At 38.1% G+C, this 26,701-nt stretch overlaps 2 long non-coding RNA genes and 1 pseudogene across 3 annotated transcripts; 1 reads left to right on the forward strand and 2 right to left on the reverse strand.

The window, feature by feature from the left end:
* Positions 1 to 9,082: 9,082 nt before the first annotated feature.
* On the forward strand, positions 9,083 to 19,267 carry LOC122412698 (nardilysin-like; annotated as a pseudogene).
* On the reverse strand, positions 12,445 to 16,635 carry LOC122411986 (uncharacterized). Of its 2 annotated transcripts, XR_006261276.1 has the most exons (5): positions 16,307 to 16,635; positions 15,926 to 16,136; positions 15,272 to 15,574; positions 12,831 to 12,971; positions 12,445 to 12,554 (listed from the first exon to the last, which is right to left on the reverse strand). It is a non-coding gene; the product is annotated as an uncharacterized lncRNA (long non-coding RNA). The 2 variants fall into 2 exon arrangements; XR_006261277.1 differs by lacking the exons at positions 12,445 to 12,554; positions 12,831 to 12,971 and adding an exon at positions 14,943 to 15,006.
* Positions 19,268 to 23,568: 4,301 nt separating the features above from the next.
* LOC122412641 (uncharacterized) lies at positions 23,569 to 24,130 on the reverse strand. Its single transcript, XR_006261404.1, has 3 exons — positions 24,052 to 24,130; positions 23,782 to 23,920; positions 23,569 to 23,643 (listed from the first exon to the last, which is right to left on the reverse strand). It is a non-coding gene; the product is annotated as an uncharacterized lncRNA (long non-coding RNA).
* Between the last annotated feature and the right edge of the window lie 2,571 nt (positions 24,131 to 26,701).

Here is a 26,701-nt window from a genome sequence, read left to right on the forward strand (position 1 = left end):
AACTTTTAAGGAGCGCTATAGTTCAGTAAACGCTATAGTATGTAGACTAGCGAGCCCCGCGCGCAACTGACCTGCCTCACGGAGCCCGAGCGCCCGATGAGTCATCACTCAGCGCTCTCGAAATTTCAATTTTCATTAACTAACAATAATCGACTTAGAGCATTTTTAACAATTGGAACGTGTTTCTTATGAAAAGAGCTTTATTTTGATACCTCACACGGGTACCTTTTAATCATTTTTACCAAATATCAAAAGTTAACAATTTCAAATTTCATTAACTAACAATTTTACAGTTATCTAAATTTTAACGCTACGAGCGTGTTCTAGATCAAAATCCCTTTCAAATGAATACTCGCACGACCATTTTGCAACGATTCTTCTGTGAGTTATCAATTCGCGGAAAAACCGCGAAAAACCGGGAATTACCGCAAATCGCCCAAAAACGTCGAAAATCAAGTTCCAAACTATCAGAATCAGTAGCAAAGACCATAATAAGTAACTTGAGTGGTTTTTACAACTTTTCCGAAACATAAAAATTTAACAATATTTAATTTCATTAATTAACAATTATGTGGATAAATTATCTCTGTTACTCTCAAACGATAGGGAATTCAATGCCCTTTAAAAAGATTACAAACTCGACCACTTTACACAAATATTTCGCTGATATATCAATTCGCGGGTTAACCGCGGAAAACCGCGGATCACCCAAAACACATCAAAACCTCAGGAAATCAATGGGATTTCATAGCAAGGCGACATAGGACACAGTTCAAAAGCGATTGACACATTTTTAAGCATATAAACAATAATTGTTAATAAATAAACAAATTTCGTTACAAACAAATTATCTTTATTTTCAATCAAGAAACACAAATATATGTATATGGGGAACAGAAACGCTTATTTCGCTATTTCTATCGAGGTATATGAGTATATAAGGTATATACATAAGTTAAAGTATATATAGATACGTATGGACATGTATGTACATAGACTCACTAAAACGCTTCTTATATAATGCTTAGGCTACGAAATAAATTCACATAGGTGAATCTCTGGAACACTTATTTACAAAAACTGCAAATGCATTTCCGGTCCGAAAGCATATTTTTATACAAATAAAATAATAATAATTCACCCACTCGCAGAGGATAAATCTCGTATTGATTATTGTCATCAGAAAATCCGCGAGGTGAAACCCGATATCTTCATCCGGCGTAGCGCGACAGTACAGCCTATCAAAAGAATTAATTACGCGAATTCACGCACAAACAAAACTAAATAATTCTTCTTTCCAAACTTACCAAAATTCATACGTCGACACTCGTCAACCCTGACCCTTCACTCGAGTCCTTTTTTATGACCCTTTCTTTCCAATTTTTTCGAGGGTTTTTCCCAGCGAAAAGAAAGGACTCTAGAAAAACTTCTCAAGAGTCTCTTAGGCGAAGTCACGCACGTGCCAGATGTGACAGTCCTCGTCAAAACGCTGTACAAAACTTCCTGAAAAACGCACAGAAAAATAAATTGTTAAATGTTAAACAATAAAAGAAAGTATGTAGAAAACGTACACTTACCGATGAAACTTCGCTGCGCTCCGTCCAAATCGTTGTAAACACCCGTAGAGATCCTGCGAGCAAAATAATATTTATAAAATAACGAAATAATTAATTAAATAAGCAATAATTGTACTTACCAAACTCGAAATGTTATCACCGTCGAATCCAGAAGAACCTGAAAATGGAAAATGGCAATCAATCAATAAAATAAACATCGATTCGTAATCAATTAATAAACAACCAATTAATTGTTATAAGAAGAAATTAAATATACTTACACACCCGTTGTATACAGAGAAAACCTAGAAACAACAATGAGATAATAATCTTACAATGAATAGTAAATAAGAATGAAAAATCAATAATTATTTAACTGAAGTTAATTAATTATTGATAAATAAAATATAACGAAAATGTACTTACCTTAAAATTAAGCTGAAAATAAATGTAAAATTAATGATTAATTAAACTGGTTTTAAATAATCAATAATTACGAGTTAAACGAATTTATAAAGTATATAGAAACAGTATATAAGAGTCACGGATACTCCCGCGGAGCAGCTGAAAATCGAATAGTTTTTAATAAGTTTTTAATGTTCTCGAATCTCTCCACAGCTAGCCAGTCGAACTCCGGCCGAGAGCGAGCACGGATACTCCCGCGGAGCAGCTGAAAATCGAATAGTTTTTAATAAGTTTTTAAAGTTCTCGAATCTCTCCACAGCTAGCCTGTCGAACTCCGGCCGAGAGCGAGCACGGATACTCCCGCAGAGCAGCTGAAAATCGAAAAGTTTTTAATAAGTTTTTAAAGTTCTTTTTTTTGTACAAGTTAATCGTACAAGTTTATTTTAATTTTGTAACATCGCAACTTAAAAGTTTGTAACAATACATAAGTGTAAAAAGGGTGAAAAGTGTTTAAAATAATTATTCAAATCATCCTTAAACCCTCGTTGAGTAATTTCCACCGAATCTCGCGATTAATTAACAATTTATTTCCGTTGAGTGATTTCCACCGAAACTCGCGATAATTCGAAATCATTTCTTTCGTTCGAGTATTTTTCACCGAAACTCGCGAATTATTATCATCAATTTTCTTCGAGTGATTTTTCCATTCTTTTCCTCGAGAATTAATATTTCTTAATTCGATAAAATCGAGTCTAATTATTTTTCTCGAATTATAAATTTTCACGAGTTATTTTCATCAAGATTAACTAGAGTCTCAATTTCATGTTTTACAAAAACTCGTGTTCATTACTGAACGAATTTACTAATTTCATTCTCTCTTTTACCTAACACCGTAAATTCTTTAAAACGTGGCATTATTTAATTTCATTTTCGTGCCTTAATTCAGCGATAAACCTGCGGATTCATTTCTTTTATAATCTGGCATACTTCTTTCATTTAATCTCGCAGTTGAATAATTAATTCAAGTTTTTCCATACGATTCTTTTTGTGCTAGACTCAGGCACGTTAGATCGTATTTTAATTCTTTTATTTGTATCGTTCTGTGCTGGAGAATTTGGCACGCCGATACCTATTTCTATCTCTCTCTCTCTCTCTCATTGTTCTGTGCTGGAGAATTTGGCACGCCAACGAGATTTCTATCTCTCTCTCTCTTTCTCATTGTTCTGTGCTGGAGAATTTGGCACGTCAACGAGATTTCTTTCTCTTTTCTATCCTTTAAACAAACTTGAATTAATTATCGAAATATAAATTTAATTATGAAATTCTCTTATTATGCCTAGACGTCGAGGAGGCGTTAAATTTCAAATCCGCCGGGCCATCGAACGTGCCTGTAATAGACCCGCTCTAAACCGCGGTAATAATAAGTCGTGGGTGAAAACGTTGTGCAAAGCCACTCAACACTCACAGGTATCTGAAAACTCCGGTGTCGAATATCTGAACGATATTATCTATAATTTGGTGTCAAAATCGGGCCCGAGTAAAATTCGCGTCGTTTCCGACGTTATCGTTCGGAAGAGCATCTTCATTATCGACGCTAATTCGCCATACTCATTGGGACGTTTGGTCGGTTCATCGATCTTCACTCAACGAGAAGAATACCATCCCGATTGTGGAAACATCTCTGAGGCATCGACCGTTTCCCGACCATCAACACCAATCGACATCGAAGTAATAACAATCGATTAACTCACCCGTCAAAGAATAACTAAACGGTAAGTGAGTTTTATTTTATTTTTATTCTGTAAAGGTCATCCGGTAAATATTTCACGAGCATAGGTTTCGGTCCTGAGGGGGAAAATCTCACCTTCTCAAATACGAGATCTAAAATAAGTCTACGCGTCGTACCCCGTGTATCATTTTCCTGGACAAATAAATTCTTCCGGTTGCCGACCATCGAGCATACTGCTGACGGTAATCCAGTCTGTATCAATCCAATCGGTCAAGTAAAGTTCCACATTTCCAGCAGTCGGTAAACTAACCAACCGCGACCAGGGTAAATCCCTGTCGTACCAAGCGGGCTGCTCTAAAAAGTTTCTCTCTTACCGTCCGTAGCCGTGAATCGTATTGTCGGTATTTCGTTAGATAATTTGTCTCTCTCTAAAAATCCGGGCATTAAACCACACGACGTAACATACCGATACACTTTTGGGCGAATCGATACAAATTAACAAGGTTCACAGACACTTCGATCTGAATCGCTTTCCGACGTGTAATGATCTCGAATCGCACGTCGGAAAGCGATGCTGGTCGAAATGTCAGTGAATGTTGTTAAATTGTATCGATTCACACAAAAGCGTATTATCGGTGATCAGCAATTTTCACGTTTATGATCGTTCGGAAACGACATCACTCGATTGTAAGGTGTGATCTCTATTCGCACAGCGGAAAGCGATTCAGAACGAAATGTCAGTGAATCTGGTTAATTTGTGTCGATTCACACAAAAGTGTATCGGTGATCACCAATGTTCATGTTTATGAACGTTCGGAAACGAGATCACTCGATTGTAAGGTATCATCTCGATTTGCACATCGGAAAGCTGTTCAGTTCGAAATGTCAGTGAATCTTGTTAATTTTTATCGATTCACACAAAAGTGTATCGGTGATCACCAATGTTCATGTTTATGAACGTTCGGAAACGACATCACTCGATTGAAAGGTGTGATCGCGATTCGCACATCGGAAAGCGATCCAGAACGAAATGTCAGTGAATCTGGTTAATTTGTGTCGATTCACACAAAAGTATATCGGTGATGTGCAATTTTCACGTTTATGAACGTTCGGAAACGACATCACTCGATTGTAATGTATGATTTCGATTCGCACATCGGAAAGCGATTCAGAACGAAATGTCAGTGAATCTTGTCAATTTGTGTCGATTCACACAAAAGTGTATCGGTGATCACCAATTTTCATGTTTATGAACGTTAGGAAACGACATCACTCGATTGTAAGGTATGATCTCGAATCGCACGTCGGAAAGCTGTTCAGTTCGAAATGTCAGTGAATCTTGTTAATTTTTATCGATTCACACAAAAGTGTATCGGTGATCACCAATTTTCACGTTTATGATGGTTCGGAAACGACATCACTCGATTGTAATATTTGATCTCGATTTGCACATCGGAAAGCGATTCAGAACGAAATGTCAGTGAATCTTGTTAATTTGTGTCGATTCACACAAAAGTGTATCGGTGATCACCAATTTTCATGTTTATGATGGTTCGGAAACGACATCACTCGATTGTAATATTTGATCTCGATTTGCACATCGGAAAGCGATTCAGAACGAAATGTCAGTGAATCTTGTCAATTTGTGTCGATTCACACAAAAGTGTATCGGTGATCACCAATTTTCATGTTTATGAACGTTAAGAAACGACATCACTCGATTGTAAGGTATGATCTCGAATCGCACGTCGGAAAGCTGTTCAGTTCGAAATGTCAGTGAATCTTGTTAATTTTTATCGATTCACACAAAAGTGTATCTGTGATCACCAATTTTCACGTTTATGATGGTTCGGAAACGACATCACTCGATTGTAATATTTGATCTCGATTTGCACATCGGAAAGCGATTCAGAACGAAATGTCAGTGAATCTTGTTAATTTGTGTCGATTCACACAAAAGTGTATCGGTGATCACCAATTTTCATGTTTATGATGGTTCGGAAACGACATCACTCGATTGTAAGGTGTGATCGCGATTCGCACATCGGAAAGCGATTCAGATCGAAATGTCTGTGAATCTGGTTAATTTGTGTCGATTCACACAAAAGTATATCGGTGATCTGCAATTTTCACGTTTATGAACGTTCGGAAACATCACTCGATTGTAATGTATGATCTCGATTCGCACATCGGAAAGCGATTCAGAACGAAATGTCAGTGAATCTTGTCAATTTGTGTCGATTCCCACAAAAGTGTATCGGTGATCACCAATTTCCATGTTTATGAACGTTAGGAAACGACATCACTCGATTGTAAGGTATGATCTCGAATCGCACGTCGGAAAGCTGTTCAGTTCGAAATGTCAGTGAATCTTGTTAATTTTTATCGATTCACACAAAAGTGTATCGGTGATCACCAATTTTCACGTTTATGATGGTTCGGAAACGACATCACTCGATTGTAATGTTTGATCTCGATTTGCACATCGGAAAGCGATTCAGAACGAAATGTCAGTGAATCTTGTTAATTTGTGTCGATTCACACAAAAGTGTATCGGTGATCACCAATTTTCATGTTTATGATGGTTCGGAAACGACATCACTCGATTGTAAGGTGTGATCGCGATTCGCACATCGGAAAGCGATTCAGAACGAAATGTCAGTGAATCTTGTTAATTTGTGTCGATTCACACAAAAGTGTATCGGTGATCACCAATTTTCATGTTTATGATGGTTCGGAAACGACATCACTCGATTGTAAGGTGTGATCGCGATTCGCACATCGGAAAGCGATTCAGAACGAAATGTCTGTGAATCTGGTTAATTTGTGTCGATTCACACAAAAGTATATCGGTGATCTCCAATTTTCACGTTTATGAACGTTCGGAAACGACATCATCAAGAGACTCGGTAGAGTCTCGGGACAAGTACATTGACAGCCCTGTCGTCTGCTGGCCCGAGGCTCTTGCCGAGACTATATTTTCTCTGAATAAAACGATTCGACGTGGTGGGGGTAAAATTCGCATGTGATTTTCTTTAATTACGAAGCTCATGAGTTATGTACGGCTTTGAAAATTGAACTTTCAGCTAATTAAGAAGTTCTCTATCGAATGAGCCCAAAATCAGCATGATCGGTGTCGCAATTGCTGAGAAAAAACTTTGCACGGGCCTAAGATTATGCAAAAATTACTTCCACATTCATGATTTTCGTATCTGTATACGCGTACTCTGACCGCTACAAACATAGGCTCCTTGGCCCCCACGATCACCAATCCCCGGTTAGAGAATTTTTGTTGCAACCAATGAGAGGTGAGTAAATTTCTAGGCCAATCACATTCAACAATAAATTCAGGGAAGTTGGCGGAAAGCAGCTGTGGAAGGACCGAGAGCCCGAAAGTCACTAGCCGAAATTTCATGTTATGTTGACGTTTGAGGTTATGATCCTCAGAGTGCTGTTTGCGTGCGGATTGTAAATATAAATGAAAAGTGGAAGGATTAATCAACAATGACGTGATTATTTCATTTTATATCAATGAGGTGATTATTTTTTTAATAAAATAGTGGTAATGAAAAAGTTCAAGCGCGGTCAAAGTTGCTCCCGATATTTTATTTGGAATAAATACACACCCGGCACATTTCGAGTATCGGTATTTTTATAGAATCATCATTTCGACATGTGATTAAATAAATAATGAATTTGCATATTCTTTCCCGTGATTCAAATATAAAAGAAATCGAAATATAACCTCGCTCGACAGTGGAGTTACATTCCGCTTATAACTACAAAAACATGTGAGGTGCTAGATGGATTATGCATTCATTGTGGAAATACGATCTCTAGTTAACAACATCGGTAAGAATACATATACATTTTTCATATTCTTTCCCGTGAAATAATCTAAGTAGGATTATATTATCATTATGTTATTATTTTTTTGAGTTTTAACCTCGCTCGACAGTGGAGATACATTTCGCTTATTTCTTTTTACTCCTCACGCCTATTGTTGATAGATCAATTTCTATATAATCATTTTTCATATCATCGTTACTTAATTTGTCTCATTATTAACCGAAATCAAAATAAATTTTTTTAATAAAATTGCGTGGGAAAAATATATTAAAGGAAAAAAATCGCGTAAACTAGTAGACTCTTTTAGTTAATATTTTGTTTTATAATTATGACAGTAGTTTTTTTTAATATCAGGTGAACACCATTCTCATGCACAGTAGGCACAACGACGAGAATCCTCGACGAAATATCTGTTGGATGTCTGAACCGATGAAGTTGTTTGACGAAATTGAATATGAAAAGTGCACGGCCTCAACGCAAAAGTTCTCGAGCATCTTGTCAAATTTTACGTGAATCAACCACGCGGAAGAGAAGGCGTGCAAATGAAGCCCTATCTACAACATGGCGAGGGACTCGTTGTAATGTTGCTGGTGATATGAAAAGAATCCGACTCGAAGAAAATTTCAAATATTTGCTATCTAACAGACCTCGTCATAGGTTCGTTCTATTTTTTCTTCTTAATAAGCGATGTGTCATATGAAAATATTGAACGCCCACATGAAAGAACCAAAATATTTTTTCTCATCAAAATTAAGCCTTTTCAGAAATTTTGTAGAGATTCATATTAAAAATTTATTATTACAACAATGAACGAAATGTCCTCACGTAAATAATCAACACAGCAAAGATATGTTGAGTGGTTTAAACTAAATTTTATTGATTTTCATTAATGAATTCTAATCAATATTGTTTTCAAATGAAGGCCGGCACCGGAGCTTTACCAGTGGAAGAATATATTTAAAGACACAAAACAAGACCGCTTGATAAGAAGTTCTCCATGGGTTATATATGCGAAGACACAAAACAAGATTTAGCATTCAATCATATATTTGATTTGACGACCACTGTTCAAAGTATATTCCAAGAGCTGTGCGAATGACAATAAAATTTCTCTATTCCATCGAAGATTGTTTCCAATTTATTAAATAAAAAAAAAAAAACAAATTCCAATTTATTAAGTAAAAAAAACAAATACTCGAATGCAGTTAACTTTGAATTTTGATAATGACATTTATCTGTTTGAATATCCAGAGTTATCAAATTACCAAATGGTTACCGCTCTCTTGATCGCTGATCCTAGTCCAGTTTCGTGTCAAGATGATTCTACCCTTGCTGTTAAAGATGGAGAACATGACCATGGTGATTGTAGATTATAATTTATTACTTATAGCCAAGCAATGATCGTCATTAACAATTTTTATTCACTAGCAAAAGCAGCGAGCGAAGATGAAGATGAGAGTGGGAGTGAAGAAAATGGAGAAAGTGATGAAGATGATGGTGTGGATGATGAGGATGACAGTGAGGATAACGAAGACGATGTAGATCAGATCGACAACGATGCTAAAGATGAATCAAGGGCTAAGGAAATTAAAAGAAAATGAAAAGAGAGGAAAAAATGGTAAATAATAAATCCTTGTCATTTGTCATTATTTTAAGAAAAAATAATACCAATTGACTGTTTTTCTTCTCTATTTCCATAATTTTGCAAATTCAGTGATGATTAAAGAAATATTTGTATGCATGATAAATGATTCCATTTTTTTATAATTTCATCGACATTCATATGGTATTCTAGAACTTTTTGAAAGTTATTCGAAAACTTGATATGCAGTTTCACTCCAAATTGTTTGTTGAGTTAATATTTTTTTTAGGCAGCTTGTGGATTGTGCATTGGCGTAGGGAGCTTCAGCGATCCTCCAGAAATACCTGGAATGGCTCATTTTTTGGAGCACATGGTGTTCATGGGATCTAAGAAATATCCACAGATATAGTATACATGTAGTGCGAAGGTAGTGCAAAGAGACAACTCTCTTCTTAAAATAAACTATTCAAGAATCGACAGCAATGACATTCGTTTTACAATGATTTAAGGAAAACGACTTCGACGCATTTATAAAAAAACATGGTGGTTCCGACAATGCGTATACCGAGTGCAAGAAAACAACGTTTTATTTTGAGATACAAGAAAAATTTCTGCACAGCGCACTCGATCGTTTTGCTCCATTTTTCATAAGTCCCTTGATAAAACGTGACGCTATTACTCGAGAACGAGAAGCAGTAGAGAGTGGTACGTTAGCAATGTCTTTTCTCTCATTGAATGTAGAAGCATGTCGACTTCACTCAATTCATAAAGTTTCATAGAATTTCAGATGGCGTTACCGTCCGATTTTCACAGGAAAGAACAGCTCTTCAGCAGCTTAGCAAAAACTGGACATCCCGCGACCAAATTTGTTTGGGGTAACTTGATTACTCTCCGCGATAATGTTACGGATGACAAACTCTATGAGGAATTGCACAAATTTCGTCAACGTCATTATAGCGCTCATCGAATGACCGTAGCAATACAGGTTCGAGAAAAAATATTTTATTTTATGACTATACAGATGCAACTGATTTTTCAAAACAATATTTGTTGTGATTAACTCGTTCGATAAAATTGTTCTACAGGCGAGATTACCGCTCGACACACTGAAAAATTACGTTAAGGAGTGTTTTTCGAACGTACCGAATAACAATTTGCCTCCTACAAATTTTGACGAATATAAAGGCGCCGAATCATTCAAGACGTCGCGCTTCCATCGAATGTATAAAGTAAAACCCATCAAAGATGTTTGCCAGGTAAATTTCTCGGAAACGATGTTTCGTCCGTAGCCTTGAAGGCTTAAACGACACTGAAGAGAGAAAAAATGTGAACGGATTCCTGAACGAAATTCTCACACGCATTTTTCAACGTTTGCTAGGTTGAATTAACTTGGACAATGCCATCGCTTTTTTTTCATCTGTACAAGAGCAAACCACATCAATACGTCTCTTGGATTATCGGTCACGAGGGCAAGGGATCGTTGATCAGTTACTACGAAAAAAAATGTGGTGCTTGGATGTTTTCAGCGGAAATGGTGAAAAGCGGTTTCGAACATAGCTCCATGTACGCCCTTTTCAGTCTTACTCTCGTGCTCACCGACGAAGGTCGTAAAAATTTGAAGGATGTTCTCTACGCTGTTTATTCTTACATTAATCTTATGAGACGCGAAAGTCCCCAAAAACGTATTTACGACGAGATTCATAGAATTGAGGAAACCAATTTCAGGTAAAAATCAAATAACTGTAGATGCGAATCGTGCAATTTTAAATGAAACATTTCTTCTGTGTAATAATCCTAAACTGTATATTCATTTGGATTTCCGAGCTTACACCTTTTTTCCCCATTTTTTCTTTTCAGTCAATATTTTTAAATGATTCGTTCATTCGTTCATTAATTGTTATAGATTTTCCGATGAAACACCGCCTGACCAGTACGTCGAGGATCTCTGCGAAAATATGCACTTTTACGCACCAGCTCATTTATATATAAATGGTTCCGAATTGTACTAATATTCGATAATATTCGAGTTTAACGAGGACGAGTTCAGCAAGGTTGAGCCGTGGTTCAAAACGAAATACGCAGACATTGAAATACCAGCCGATTGGATTAAGTGTTGGCAAAACGTAGAACCGTTTTCAGGCTTCCATTTACCGGAACCGAACATTTTTGTAACTGATGATTTTACCCTCGTACCAAAACCAGAGAAGCCATCAGACTATCCTGTCAAAGTTTATTCAGACTCTCTTTCCGAAGTGTGGTACAAACCTGACACGAAGTTCAGATTGCCCGAGTGTTATGAATTTTTTTATATATCACCGTTGGCCATTGCAGTCACCGGAAAAGTAAGGAAATAATGAACACCTCTCGTTCAAAAGAATGTTATTTTTAATTCAATCACGATTACCGTTTTCAATTTTGCTATGCTCGATCTATTCGTGGCGATTCTCAAGCAATTGTTAACTGAGGAATTATATCCAGCTACAGCAGCTGAGCTGCATTATACGATAATGTCTTGCGAGATGGGTCTTGTGGTCAAACTGAATGGATTCAATCAAAAATTATTTGTAAATATGATACTCACGAGAATTTGTGCAATATCGTGCTTCTACATTTTATCCAATCTTGTTGATTTAATTTTTCCAATATTTTAGCTCCTACTGGAAACGATAACAAAATACATAGCCAATTTTTCGAACCTCGTTACGGAAGAACTGTTCGAAGTTATGAAAGAAGAAGCATCGAAAGCGTACTACAATACGTTTATAAAGCCAGGAAAGCTTATTAAGTAAGTTGAAAATTTATCATTGCTTGTATTCCTCAATTATAGTTCCGTAGACGTAGTTTTCCTAGGACATTCAGGAAACATTATACTTTGTCGGTGAAGAGCATTTTCTTTTTTTTTTACTCGGAGAATTATCGCACAGAGATTTTCGTCTGATATCATTGAAAGGAAAGGTCTGATCATATTTTCAACTTTTTCGTGTAAGGGGACCCTTGGTTAGCCGAAAAATTAGTCTGAATTTTTGTTTCTCGGTCCATGATTTAATAGACAAAATAACCTTATTTCTGAATATTAGCCAAAAGTAGATTTGGAATAAACTTATCAATAGAAATCATGCTGTTAAATTTTTCTAGAGATGTAAGGATGCCGATACTCATGCTCGTTTATTGGCCGGCCATCGATCGAAAATGCATTAATTTACCATAGCTTTCAATTGTTTCAATTTTAAGTAGCCTTAACTGTCGAAGACTGTTTTATAAATAGCGCATTTTTGTTTTCTCTTCGTCATCACAGGTACGAAGGCGCGGCACACACATCGGGACTCCTCAATCCAGTCCTTACGTCTATTTTTAACTAATTGACACTTTATTGTTGATCGTTAATCTAATCGGCGCAATATCATCTAATTCTCGAAGATCCCGCCTGACATTTCTGAAAAGGAAAAAACGATGAATATTTTGAATTTTCGAACTCGAATGCTTTCGTCAAATTTTCTAATGGAAAATTATATATAACGTTAGATATCCCGTTTATTATCTTTTGCAAGAAAGAAAGCAGCCTTTTTGATACAACCTCAATTCGGAAGCGGGCGTGAGCGATAATTGCGCTGGTTGGCCGGCGATGGCAGAACAATGTGTAGAGCAGCATACCATTGTGCATGTACAATGATAATATTATTGTAAAATATATTTAATAATATGGACTTACATAAAAGGAAGTTTGTTTTTACACGTCGTTTTCCGAATGATGCCTCGGGCTGTCGAATTGTTCAGATATTAACGAGGCACAGTGATGAATTTAACGAGGGTTGAAGGGAGAAAAACAAAATGTTCGAACAATCGTTTCGGACTGAAAAGAGCAAAAATAAAACAAAAAAGTAAGCACCCTCGATATTCGTCAAATAAAGCGTGGGTATCAAAATTCAAGGAAGAGGAGAATAACGAGAGAAACATCGTGCATTATTTGGCAATCGTTATTATTTTTATACACGAATTCCTCAGTAAATGAATATTTTGAATTGAAAATTCAAAACGAATAAAATAAAACTGAATAACATCCGTTTGGAATTGTAATTACGTCTTATTGTCACGGGTTCACAAAGAAAAACAAAAAAAATGACAAAAATGTTCGTTGTCTCGCTCACTGCTATGCGAAATACAAATTTTCACGACTCAATATGCTCAATGTTTTGAAAAAAATGTGAGTTACACAGCGTTATTCTCCTTTCATCACAGAAGAAGGTAAAACTTATTTTTCACAAAATATGCTCAATGTTTTGAAAAAAATGTGAGTTACACAGCGTTATTCTCCTTTCATCACAGAAGAAGGTAAAACTTATTTTTCACAAAATATCAAGGATGTCCAAATAAACCGTGTATCTGCTTTTCAGTCACCTCTTTCGCACTCAAGCAACTGACAGATCACTTAAGCACGTACAGAGTCGTTCTTGCTTTCATATGTTTTAATGCACCTTAAAGGAGAAAAAAAAACCGAAAACCCTCATTTTTTTTCCAAACATTTCATTTTTTTTCTACTCGTCCCATATTGAATATGTTGTTATTATTATTATTATATATATGAACGGTTGTGAGCGTACAGATAAATTATATATGATCGATGGACTACATATTTAGTGAATCCACACTTGATGAGACACCGAACTTCGATATTAGTTCGTTCTGCGTTACTTTCAATTTTCAAATCATTCGTTTTTAATATCATTATTATGCAGGAATTTTATTAAATACTTGTGAATGAAAGACGTAAAAATAACACAATTGCTTCGAAATTGTACATATTTGTAAAGTATTTGAACAGAAAAAACGTCTTCTCGATGTGCAATGGTAATAACTCCTTAGCGCGGTAAAACGTTGGTCGATAAAAATTTGAATCATCAATTTTTTCAACAAATTTTAATCATCAATATTTTGGTGCATTGTCATAAAATCTAATTTCTTGTTTTCAGCAGCGTTTTTTATTTAATTTCAATATGAGCACAATGTAAAATTCTGTGATGGAAGAACGTACGATGATTGTACAATTTTCAGAGACTCGGGAGTGTTTCCCATAGAAAAGAATCGAGCAATTAGACAACGTGATAACGTTGATTTCCGATAGGGCATGGACTTTGAATTATCAACGGTGTGTCTCGTTGGGTGGAGGTTTCTACTAGTTTCTAGTTTACTCTAGCGTTACACATTAATTAAATAATTATAATATCAACAATATTAAATATATAAGCTTGATTCTTCCGGGTAGATATTGCTCGTGGATTAAGAGAACAAACAAAATATCTTTTATAAACACCGTCTCTGCTGAGCGTATTGGTTGGTGCAATCGATGTGAATTTTCTGGATTTGGAAGAAGTCCGATGATAATGGAAGATTTAAAAATTATTTATTTAAAAATATTTATTGATTTAAAAATTTTATTACTGTTTTTTCCTCAAAAAATCAAAAATATGTGTCGTAAGAAAGTGTTTGATTAAATAAAAAATTTACGTTTGAACAGTTTATTCTTTCTTCAAGTGTTTTGATGCAACACCCACATCTTGATTGCTATTTGAATAAACCCTCGAGAAAATGTCAGGTACTCTGTTTTTATGACTCAGTGAAAGAAGAAAGCGTAAAGTATTTAATATCTATATTTGAATATTTCTTCATTTATCACGGATAGTAAGTCTTCTCCCATTTTGGATTGTGCTTGTCTCTTCGCACAGCTCTTGGAATATACTTTGAACAGTGGTCGTCAAATCAAATATATGATTGAATGCTAAATCTTATTTTGTGTCTTCGCATATATAACCCATGGAGAACTTCTTATCAAGCGGTCTTGTTTTGTGTCTTTAAATGTATTCTTCCACTGGTAAAGCTCCGGTGCCGGCCTTCATTTGAAAACAATATTGATTAGAATTCATTAATGAAAATCAATAAAATTTAGTTTAAACCACTCAACATATCTTTGCTGTGTTGATTATTTACGTGAGGACATTTCGTTCATTGTTGTAATAATAAATTTTTAATATGAATCTCTACAAAATTTCTGAAAAGGCTTAATTTTGATGAGAAAAAATATTTTGGTTCTTTCATGTGGGCGTTCAATATTTTCATATGACACATCGCTTATTAAGAAGAAAAAATAGAACGAACCTATGACGAGGTCTGTTAGATAGCAAATATTTGAAATTTTCTTCGAGTCGGATTCTTTTCATATCACCAGCAACATTACAACGAGTCCCTCGCCATGTTGTAGATAGGGCTTCATTTGCACGCCTTCTCTTCCGCGTGGTTGATTCACGTAAAATTTGACAAGATGCTCGAGAACTTTTGCGTTGAGCCCGTGCACTTTTCATATTCAATTTCGTCAAACAACTTCATCGGTTCAGACATCCAACAGATATTTCGTCGAGGATTCTCGTCGTTGTGCCTACTGTGCATGAGAATGGTGTTCACCTGATATTAAAAAAAACTACTGTCATAATTATAAAACAAAATATTAACTAAAAGAGTCTACTAGTTTACGCGATTTTTTTCCTTTAATATATTTTTCCCACGCAATTTTATTAAAAAAATTTATTTTGATTTCGGTTAATAATGAGACAAATTAAGTAACGATGATATGAAAAATGATTATATAGAAATTGATCTATCAACAATAGGCGTGAGGAGTAAAAAGAAATAAGCGAAATGTATCTCCACTGTCGAGCGAGGTTAAAACTCAAAAAAATAATAACATAATGATAATATAATCCTACTTAGATTATTTCACGGGAAAGAATATGAAAAATGTATATGTATTCTTACCGATGTTGTTAACTAGAGATCATATTTCCACAATGAATGCATAATCCATCTAGCACCTCACATGTTTGGCACATTGTAGTTATAAGCGGAATGTAACTCCACTGTCGAGCGAGGTTATATTTTTGTCATTTTTCAGAATATAAATTCTTAGAGAAAAACAAAAATTTGAAGTTTCCTTGTTCCAGATTCAGAATTTATCTTCTCGCAGATACTGCAGTTCAACGTTCACCCAGCACCATTAAAACAAATTCACCATTTTATATTGTATAGAAATGTTTTATGAGAAATTCCCCATTCACAGAAGAACATTTCTCAAATTATTTTGAAAATTTTTATCCATACCGTAAACTGTGCTGTAGCTCCAAGAAAAATCGAAATTACCTGTATTCTTTCTTATCGTTTTTTGACTTGTTAGTGATTCGAGATACTCGATTTGGATATTTGAAAAATCTTGCATCAAAACGTCGTTTGTAGTTTCATTGGAATTTCCAGAATTGCCATGATTCATACTAGGGTTTGTTTTCCAGGCGTGCTTCCCGTTTCACCATTTCTGTATACTTGTGACTTACTTTCAATTTTTTTTCGGAGGCGCTTGAGAAAATCGTCTTGGCATTATCCGATGACCGCTCGATTTTTTAGTAATGCATGCAGTGAAAATTTTTAACAAAAACGGGCTCCGAAATAAAACAACCATTCGTCTTGGTATGAGCGGTAAGGAAACACGCATACTAGTGCACGTATGCTACACGTACATCCAATATGGAAGATGGATCAGCTGCGTATCACACCAACACACATCAGCTGCGCTCACACCCGGCACATTTCGAGTATCGGTATTTTTATTAATTTTTCACTTTTTATAATAAATATTTCTAGGTGGTTGTGTGGTGGTCCCGGATAGCGTAATTAAAACACTTGGTATTCAATATTTTTCGATGAATAAACAATTTTTAATTTCGACATAAAGTTAGCCGGCCAAAATTAATTTCGTTCAAAATAATTCACCTGGAAAGCTTCATCGATGCAGAATTGTTTGGTGGTTCAAAATTGATAATTTAAAACTTTTGGTAATTTGTAGATTACTCAATAAATATTCGTTAAAAAATTTAGCTTTCGCAGTCAGGTCATTTTTTTTCTTCAAAAAAAAGTTTAGATGATAAAATTCAATGTCTAAGTTTTTAATTTTTCGCAGTTTGAAAGTTTACATGAATGGTATATCTTAATCAACACATCACAGAATTTTATTTTCATTATTTCGCAGAGTGTGATATCCAAACCAACAGGCGCAGGCATTTCTACGGATGAAGCCTACTTAGGAGATTAAGTTGACCCTGAAGAAAATTCAGTTCGGATTCTACCACCGGCTTCTATGGTGATTCTGAGTGCTACAACTTTGGACACTCAGATGAATTGAGCCATCGTTAGAATGATGAAAGGAAAAAGTTTTTAATTGTTTCGCAGTTTGAAAATTTACATGATGGTATATCTTAATCAACACATCGCGGAATTTAATTTCCATTATTTCGCAGAGTGTGATATCCAAACCAACAGGCGCAGGCATTTCTATGTGTTCAGAAAAGGGCATGGTTCGCCGTTCTCTCGCGTGGGGCCCTCAGTGCACGGTTGGTCTCTCGCTTGAGCTCGGCGGTGCCGTGCTCTCTGCGCGCGCTCCCCTCCCTCGTGCTATACTTGCCGGTAGCTCACCGGCGCCTTCTACGCCCTTCTTCCTCGGATTTCGGTACGCGACGGATCGATTGTGATCCTCGTGCTTCGGGCTTTTAACGGATTCTCTTCCAAATCTTCTAATTTTTCAACCGTTCTACTAGTGTTCTTTCTTAAATTTCTTGAAGTGCCCGGTTTGATTTCGCGATTTACGCCCGCGTAATTGAAGCGTTCACTTTGAGCAATTGTCGGTTTTCCTAACGTGGTTTTCGGTTCTATAACATCGGAATTATTTCTCTAACGGCTCTCTTCGATCATTTCGCCGCCATCTTGGCCACCTGTAGACTCTTCGAAACCATTGTGAACTCTTCGACTAATAAAACTGTGATATTTTTTCCCATTTTTTACACCAAATTCTTTCGGCTTCAAGTGATTTGTTTCTCCTTCACCCGGCCATACAATTTCATCCACGATTCCTTCTCACAAACCAGGAATTCTTCTCAAAAAATTACATGGTCCTTCGAGCCGGATCGTGAGTTGGATTTCGTGGAGGTTTTTGTATTTTTTCCGGCATAATTTTCACGGTGAGTCGGACTTCAGTGCATAAAAAATTCGGTGCCTTCAAGGGATTCAGTGCAGTGAAAAATCTCGTGGCTGCGGGACACGTGGTCGCGCGCGCGCGAGCTCGGTATCGATCTCCTCTTTGTGCGGATCTTCGTAGTGCTGTCTCCGTCTCTCACACAAAGCCTCCAGAACGTGCTTCGCTCTCTCTAGTCACTTGGCAACGAGTCTCTCGCCGGATCACTTCAATCCTTCACCGGGTAAGGCGACGAGGCTCAGTGACGTCATCGCTCCGGTTTCTCACTTCGCGAGATCGCTTCAAGGAGTAAGTACCGCACAATTCTTAACAAAGAAGCGTGCTAACTTCAACGGCCTCCTTCGCTCAAGTTCAATGTTCTCAGGAGTTCTCATTAAATTCCTCCTGCAGATCATTTTTGATAATATTCGCGACTGAACCGCCGCTGCATTCCGCGATTTTTGCTTCTTTCGTACTTCTTCGAACAATCTTTCGCGAGCATTTTCGCGAGTGTTTCGCCGTGATCTTTCGGACTCTTTCGCGAGTGATTCGCCGCGATATTCAACGCATTTCTTCGGAGATTTTCGCGAGTGTTTCGCCGTGATCTTTCGGACTCTTTCGCGAGTGATTCGCCGCGATATTCAACGCATTTCTTCGGAGATTTTCGCGAGTGTTTTCGCCGCGATATTTCAGACTCTTCCGCGAGTGATTCGCCGCGATTTTTCAAAACATTCTGTGACTCTTCCTTGGAGATTTTCGCGTGTGCTTTCGCCGCGAATAACCCAGCATTTTCTTCGTATTCTTTCGAACATTCTCGCGAGTGACTCGCCGCGAATATCTCAGGCAGTTTCTTCGTATTCTTTAGAACATTTTCGCGAGTGTTTTCGCCGCGATAATTCAGACATTGTCTTCGCCTTTCTTCAGTCATTTTTCCGGAGTGCTTCTCCGCGGTACCTTCGGTCGACTTCGTCGATTTTCAAACATTCTTTCGCGAGTTTTCACCGCGATATTTTCAGTCGACGTTGTCGATTTTCAGACATTTTCGTGAGTGCTTATCCACGGTACCTACGTTCGACTTCGTCGATCTTCAACATTCTTCGTGATCTTCTTCAGGCATTTTCGCGAGTGTCTCGCCGCGATTTTTTTTTGGCTATTCCGCGAGTGATTCGCCGCGATTTTTGAAACTTTTTTTCTGACTCTTCCTCGGACATTTTCTCGAGTGTTTTCACCGCGTTTTTCAAAACTTTTGTCGGCCCTTCTTCGAATTTGTTCGCGAGTGCTTCGCCGCGCCAATTTGGACGCTTTTTCAAGTGATTTCGCCGCAACATTTTTGAACGTTTTCGCGAGTGATACGCTGCGATATTCTTCGGTCGACTGCGTCGCCTCTTCAAACATTCTCGCGAGTGATTCGTCGCGATATTTTTCTACCGACTTCGTTGCTTTTTCGGACATTGCAAAAGTATTCACTGGCTCTCTTCCGGTCTCCCCGTGCACATCATCGCGGAAAGTGATTTTGCTGCGCTTCTACGGTACCCTACGGGCTTTTCCAGACATCCTTTTTTTTTCGTTTCTACGACTTTTCAAGTGTATCGGGAGCATTGCGACTTACAATCGCAGCACTGCGGAAATACATGGGGGATACTTCATTATATTTGTTCGGGCTATTCCTTTAGTGTTGCGACGGAACAATTATGATTATTGTACCGCTAACTATTTGGGTTTCCTTCGAACGATTCGTCTTCATTCTGGTTTGCAATCGGGAGTGTTCACGACTTACAACCGTGGCACTTCCGGGCAAATTGTAGGATTAATACAGTGTATTCCTTCGAATAAGTTCGGCAATACTTCGACTTTCGCCTTTCGGTTAAAGAAATTCTCGGCTATGTGAGAGCAGCCCGCTGCTGCTTCGCAATTGAAATATTCGCGGTTCTCTTTCGAACAATTCAAACAAGTTTATTGGTTATCTTCCGGTCTCTACGTGCGCTTCATCACGTACAGTGATCCCTCATCGCTTCGACGGTGCTCTACGGAATGATCCAGCCTTCGTTCGTTTTGTACAATTTTTCGCGGTGTCCTTCGTTTGTCTTCTTTTGCCACGCGCTAGTCATGTATCATTGGTTCTAGACATTTTCGCGCGGGTTAACCAATCACGACTACGGTCCAAGCAAACTCGAACGTCGCATTCCTGGTCTCTACAGCACCTTCCAGTGCATCAGCGGTTCCGCCGACGACGCACGCGGGGAGCAATCACCGTTTATCTCTCGTCTCTTCACGTCTCTTCGGTTTCTCTCGCGGTCACGGCCTTCACTCTCCGGATTCTACCCGCTTCGCTTCCTTCTTTCACTTCAACGGGACGAAAATCCTGGCATCACTTCAACGGCTTACAGCTAGCCGATCCAGAGTCTCTTCAACATCTTGACTCTTCAGCCTTACAACCTGAAGCAGTTTCGATTAAATCGGAGGATTCGACGACGAAGCTTTTGGGCCTAGTCTGGGATCCAATCAAGGATGTGTTCCGGTTCAATCTTGAGGCAAACTTCTCTTCAACAATAACTAAGCGGATCGCACTCTCGGAAACTGCTTTCTTATTCGATCCGCTTGATTTCATTTCTCCAGTAATTATTACGGCCAAAATCTTCATGCAGGAGCTCTGGCTCGCAAAACTGCAGTGGGATGATCTTCTTCCGGAACGACTTCAACCTCGGTGGTGGCAATTTCGCGAAAGTCTAAGCGATTGAACCCTTATTTCGCGTCCTCGGTGGCTACATTCTTCTCCAACGGACTCAGTCGACCTTCACGGATTTTCTGACGCTTCGCAGCTCGCCATGGATGCTGTGGTTTATCTTCGATCATCTTCTCCGGACGGCTCGACGTCTGTCAAGCTCATCTCTTCGAAAACAAGAGTAGCCCCTCTGAAACGGCTGAGTATTCCTCGCCTCGAGCTTTCGGCTGCTCTTCTTCTGTCTCGGCTCATTTCATACGTCCAGAAAATGCTTCCGCTAAACGGCGCGCCTGTCTATCTCTGGACGGACTCGTCGGTTACTCTCACCTGGGTCTCTTCACAACCAGCTCGCTGGAAAGACTTCGTCCGGAATCGAGTTTCACTCATTCAAGAATTGACTTCAACGGCAAAATGGCGCTTCATTTCAGGAAAGGAGAATCCAGCGGACTGTGCTTCGCGAGGACTAACTCCTCTTCAGTTATCCAGCATTCGCTCTGGTGGTCCGGTCCCACTTGGCTAATGAGCACTTCAGACAACTGGCCGGCACAACCAATAAATCTTCCTACGGACGCTCCACTTGAGCATCGGCCCGGCTTCATCTTCACATCCAACCTCGAACCAATAGGCGAGATTTGGGATCTTGTACATCGATATTCTTCATTGACACGACTTCTTCGCATCACGGCAATGTGTCAACGGGCTCTTCATCGATTCGAGCGCTCCTCACCGGTTCGGACGGACATACAGCTCACTCCAGACGATCTTGAACCAGCAAGATTCTTCTGGGTGTCACATACGCAATCGGCTTACTTCTCTGCGGAACTTCGATTAATTTCAAACGGGAACTTTCTGGCTTGGGGTCATTTCCTGTCGGCCTCAACTCCCTTCATCAATTCGCTTGGAACTCTTCGCGTCGGGAGACGCCTACAGCATTCAATTCTAAATTCGGAAGTAAAACACCCGGTGATTCTTCCTCGTCATTCGACGTTTACGACGCTCGTCATCACTGACGCGCACTTCAAGACTCTTCACGGCGGAACTTAATCGACTCTGACATTCCTTCGTCCCAACTACTGGATCGTTGGAGGTAGAGCACCAATTCGATCCTTCATTCTTCGTTGCAAGAAAGGTTTACGGTTTCGAGCACTTCAAGCTCAACAGTTCATGGGTCAACTTCCGGCCAGCCGGTCGTATTTCACCCTGGAAAAGACGTACTCACCCGAGTCGTCACACTTCGCACGGCCTCAACATTCAAGCGGCCCATTTCGAAACTATGCATCCTTCCGGTTACTTCTTCGTCAACATCGGTTGCCGAAGGCGGGGAGTATGTTCAGAAAAGGGCATGGTTCGCCGTTCTCTCGCGTGGGGCCCTCAGTGCACGGTTGGTCTCTCGCTTGAGCTCGGCGGTGCCGTGCTCTCTGCGCGCGCTCCCCTCCCTCGTGCTATACTTGCCGGTAGCTCACCGGCGCCTTCTACGCCCTTCTTCCTCGGATTTCGGTACGCGACGGATCGATTGTGATCCTCGTGCTTCGGGCTTTTAACGGATTCTCTTCCAAATCTTCTAATTTTTCAACCGTTCTACTAGTGTTCTTTCTTAAATTTCTTGAAGTGCCCGGTTTGATTTCGCGATTTACGCCCGCGTAATTGAAGCGTTCACTTTGAGCAATTGTCGGTTTTCCTAACGTGGTTTTCGGTTCTATAACATCGGAATTATTTCTCTAACGGCTCTCTTCGATCATTTCGCCGCCATCTTGGCCACCTGTAGACTCTTCGAAACCATTGTGAACTCTTCGACTAATAAAACTGTGATATTTTTTCCCATTTTTTACACCAAATTCTTTCGGCTTCAAGTGATTTGTTTCTCCTTCACCCGGCCATACAATTTCATCCACGATTCCTTCTCACAAACCAGGAATTCTTCTCAAAAAATTACACTATGAATGAAGTCTACTTAGGAGATTAAGTTGACGCTGAAGAAAATTCAGTTCGGATTTTACACCGGCTTCTATGGTGATTCTGAGTGCTACAACTTTGGACACTCAGATGAATTGAGCCATCGTTAGAATGATGAAAGGAAATTATAATATAGTGCTTATGAAGCAAATTGTAGTCAAAAAAGAAATCGGAGATAGCACCGGTCTTGAACAGTTCATTAGCGGAGTTATACTTCAGTAAGAAAAAGCAAAAGTTATAAAAACAGAGTGCGTATATGAAGTAAATTGTATAATTAGAGATATATAGCACCGGTCTTGAACTGTTTATTAGCGGAGCTGCACTTCAGTGGGAATAAATGAAAAAACAAAACAAAAACATCTTTATAAAACTATTTATTTAGTATTATTGGCCACCACGGCCACCACGGCCACCCCGGTTGCCACGAGCCCATGCCCTACGGACCCGCCTGGCCCGCAAAGCTTGGCTAGCCAAGGATCTCGCCGTGAGGAGTTGTAGGCGTTGCAGATATTCAAGCTGCAACGCCTCCCGAACTCGCCACCCAGCTCGCGTGCCTCGCCCTGGAACAATGAAAACAATTTTCTTAAATTTAAGTCGAAAAGAAAAGGAAGTAATAATCCCAAGCTCGTTTTACTTACGATTCATAGGTCTGTCATTGACCTGTGGGCCAGGAGGTGGCCCGAGTGGCTCTTGCGGTTCAGCAGGTTCCGCTGGTGGTGGTGGTGGTGGTGGCATATCGTGCCTCTCTTCGGCATCGTCGCCGTCAGCAACATTATTTGGCTGGCGCTCATCAATTTCCATTTTCTGAAATGAAAAAAAAAATTATTTTAAAATGTCATTTTTCTTATGATTACGGCAATAATATTGAACGTCTTTATTTATCGTTAAACATTAGTTAATAAAAACGACATTTGCAAACTACAAAAGTGAAAAAATACTTACGTCTTTTCACAGCAACAGGTGTTCGTCGAATGAGCTCCCTCGTCAACGGTTAAATGTTTAATCAAGAGACGCGGTAGCGACTCGTTGTTTAAACTCTTCAATGAGATGGCAGTGCCTTCGGCGATTCGCTCTGATGCCGCTAGATGGCAGCAGTAAAAAATTAGGCCGAAATATCCATTGGTGTTTTATTATCCACATTTTTCATGACAAATGAAACGAAGACGATAGTTCAGGAACAATTAGTACTTTGCAAATTATAGGGTCACTTACATGCCCCTTTGACGTGTGTTTATTTAAACAAAGCGGTGGCGGCTTCGCTCATGAGTTGGATGTCAGCCACCTGGGGGCGTTTCGGGTTCAGCACAATTCTATAACACTATAACCACAGAGGATGCTTTAACTTATTAATAACTTGAGCAAGACAAGTATGCAAACGGAAACTAATAGATTCTTCTAGATTAACATTATGAGTGCTTTCTAGTTATAGCGAAGTTAGATACAAACTATATACTTCGTGAAATATTTCAGAGATAGTTACCATCAACCGGTAACAAGTAGTTAGTAAAGTTGGTCCACAGCGGGAATTCCCCGTTTTCATTCGGTCACATATGTTCTCATTATTTATGTTTATTGATTTCTTATTTAATTATCAATGTTCCTTTTTACTTTTTCCATAAGAAAAAACTACTGTCAGGATGAGTTTATTTATAACAATTCCTACTCTTGAAATTTGAATACCGATATTCCATCCCGACACATCACAAAACCTTGAGCCCGTTTTTTCCAACCTTAATCTAAGTTTGAACTGAGTTTAAAGTGCGTCGGAGAAAACGGCCGTTAACTTTATTTATACAAGTTATGAAAATTCATATTTTGCCTATGATTCCGAAATGAGCCGCGAAGGGGCCTTCTGTTCACAACGATTTTCTTGATTTTCGCTTAGGTTTTTCTGTATCACGTTAATATTTCAAACGAAAACTTCAATTAAAGTTTTCAAATAAATCAATTAAAACACTATCAAAGGGTTAGCTTTGAAAAAAAAATGAAAAGTTGGATGAGGGCGCCCGAATTGAATTATCTGTCTAAGCGCAGAGGGCGCTTCAACTCAAGTATAATTCTATCATGACCACAGCACGAAAAACGGTGGAACATATTTTCTTTCAGATTGTATACGAACACCATAAAAAAATTGAGTCGTTGACACACGTTAAAGTGTGAAGGAATTTATTTATCACGCAATTATTTAAAAATTTGTTTGAATATCTTCTACCCGATGCTAGTTTTATATTTTTTATAGTAGCGGCCTGTCGGAAAAAGTTTGAACTAAAATATGAAGAGTCCTTTAACAGGAGTTTTGTTAGCCCTGGTTAATTTGTTTGTTATAACATCCAGTGATACCAGTGATAACAACTCGTGTGAGCATTCTCCTCATTTTCGTGGATAATAATTTCTTATTATAAAAAATTCATACATAGACGCCGGTCAGAAGTAAAAAATAGTTTTTCGTCCCTATATCAGCTTCAATGTGTCGTGAGTCTAAGTACTTCATAAATGTGCACGATTTGAACGGATAATTCGTGAGTATTTATGTGATTGTTATTTTCTATTCTCTTTTTCTAAATCGAACGGTGCCTGAATTCATAATTTGGGACGGAAAAATGCAAGTGAAAGTGTTTTTTATGAATTTACCTTTAGTTGCTTAAAATATTCCGGGAATTTGAACATTTTCTTTGATTTTCATGAGATTTAATATCAAAAAAATTCATCATGAACACGGTTCATTTATTCATAGTGTACCAAAAACATAGAAAAATATGAAAAGTGTTGAATTATTTTGCAAAAAGGTTAATAAAAACAAAGGATCTTGCTGGCATTGTTCAAAGGAAATTGATTTGTGCAAACGAATTTACGTAGTTTCTCTATTTTCGAGGTTGTTCGTTTATTTCTGAATATGTGGGAAAATAATATTACTCAAATGTGTAGGGAATCTGACTTCATCTGTATCCCAGCGGTAAAAAAATCAAGGAGGGAATATCAGTGGTGTTCAAATATCTGTCAACTTTCATTGTAAACCACTCAAAGGTAATGATAAGATTCCTTATTTATACATGCTATTCAGACCAGATCCTGAAATCGGAATATCCAACCAAATTTTTATAATATGATATAAAGTTTTTACTGGTTTCATTTCATAGACAGAATATCAGAATCAATGGACAGAATATAACACTCCTGTCTTCAATGAATTAGTAGTCGTGCAACTTACATTATTGGAATGCCCCGTCACACACTAATCCAATACAATGTTTGTTTTTTACTAATGCGCAGGGTCAAACATTAATCAAACTCATTTTTATGTGATCGATTACAACTTTTATAGCGAAAGTATGGAAAAGTATAAAACCTGCTCCATCACCGATGAGTCCATAATAAAAAAAAAGATTGCAGCGAAATGCTTCATAGTTTTTGTCCCATACGTTGAGTGCTCATTCACTTACTTTTAGAGACTATTGACTAGACTCATTTATTAGTGAACTAAAAATTCTCTATATGTTCTGAATCTGATTCTAAAAATAAAACATTTGGTATTCAGGATATAAACTTGGTTTAATGGAGAAAATATTAAAACTTTTATAAGCTCAATGGACAGAAAATCAAAACTTTTACTTGGTCGATGGAAAAAATATTAAAATACCTTAACACTCATTCAATACAATGTTTGTTTATCCAGTCTTTGCTAGTGAACAGGATTCTATCATTAATTGAACAGATTTTTATAAGAAGAAAAGTTAAATTAAATATTTTCTATGTTGTATCTGTTCCATTACCAATGCGTCCATAATCAAAAAAAAAGATTGCAGCGAAATGCTTCATAGATTTTGTCCCATACGTTGAGTGCTCATTCATTTTCTTTTAGAGA

The sequence above is a fragment of the Venturia canescens genome, chromosome 6, assembly GCF_019457755.1.
Source record: "Venturia canescens isolate UGA chromosome 6, ASM1945775v1, whole genome shotgun sequence".
NCBI lineage: Eukaryota > Metazoa > Arthropoda > Insecta > Hymenoptera > Ichneumonidae > Venturia > Venturia canescens.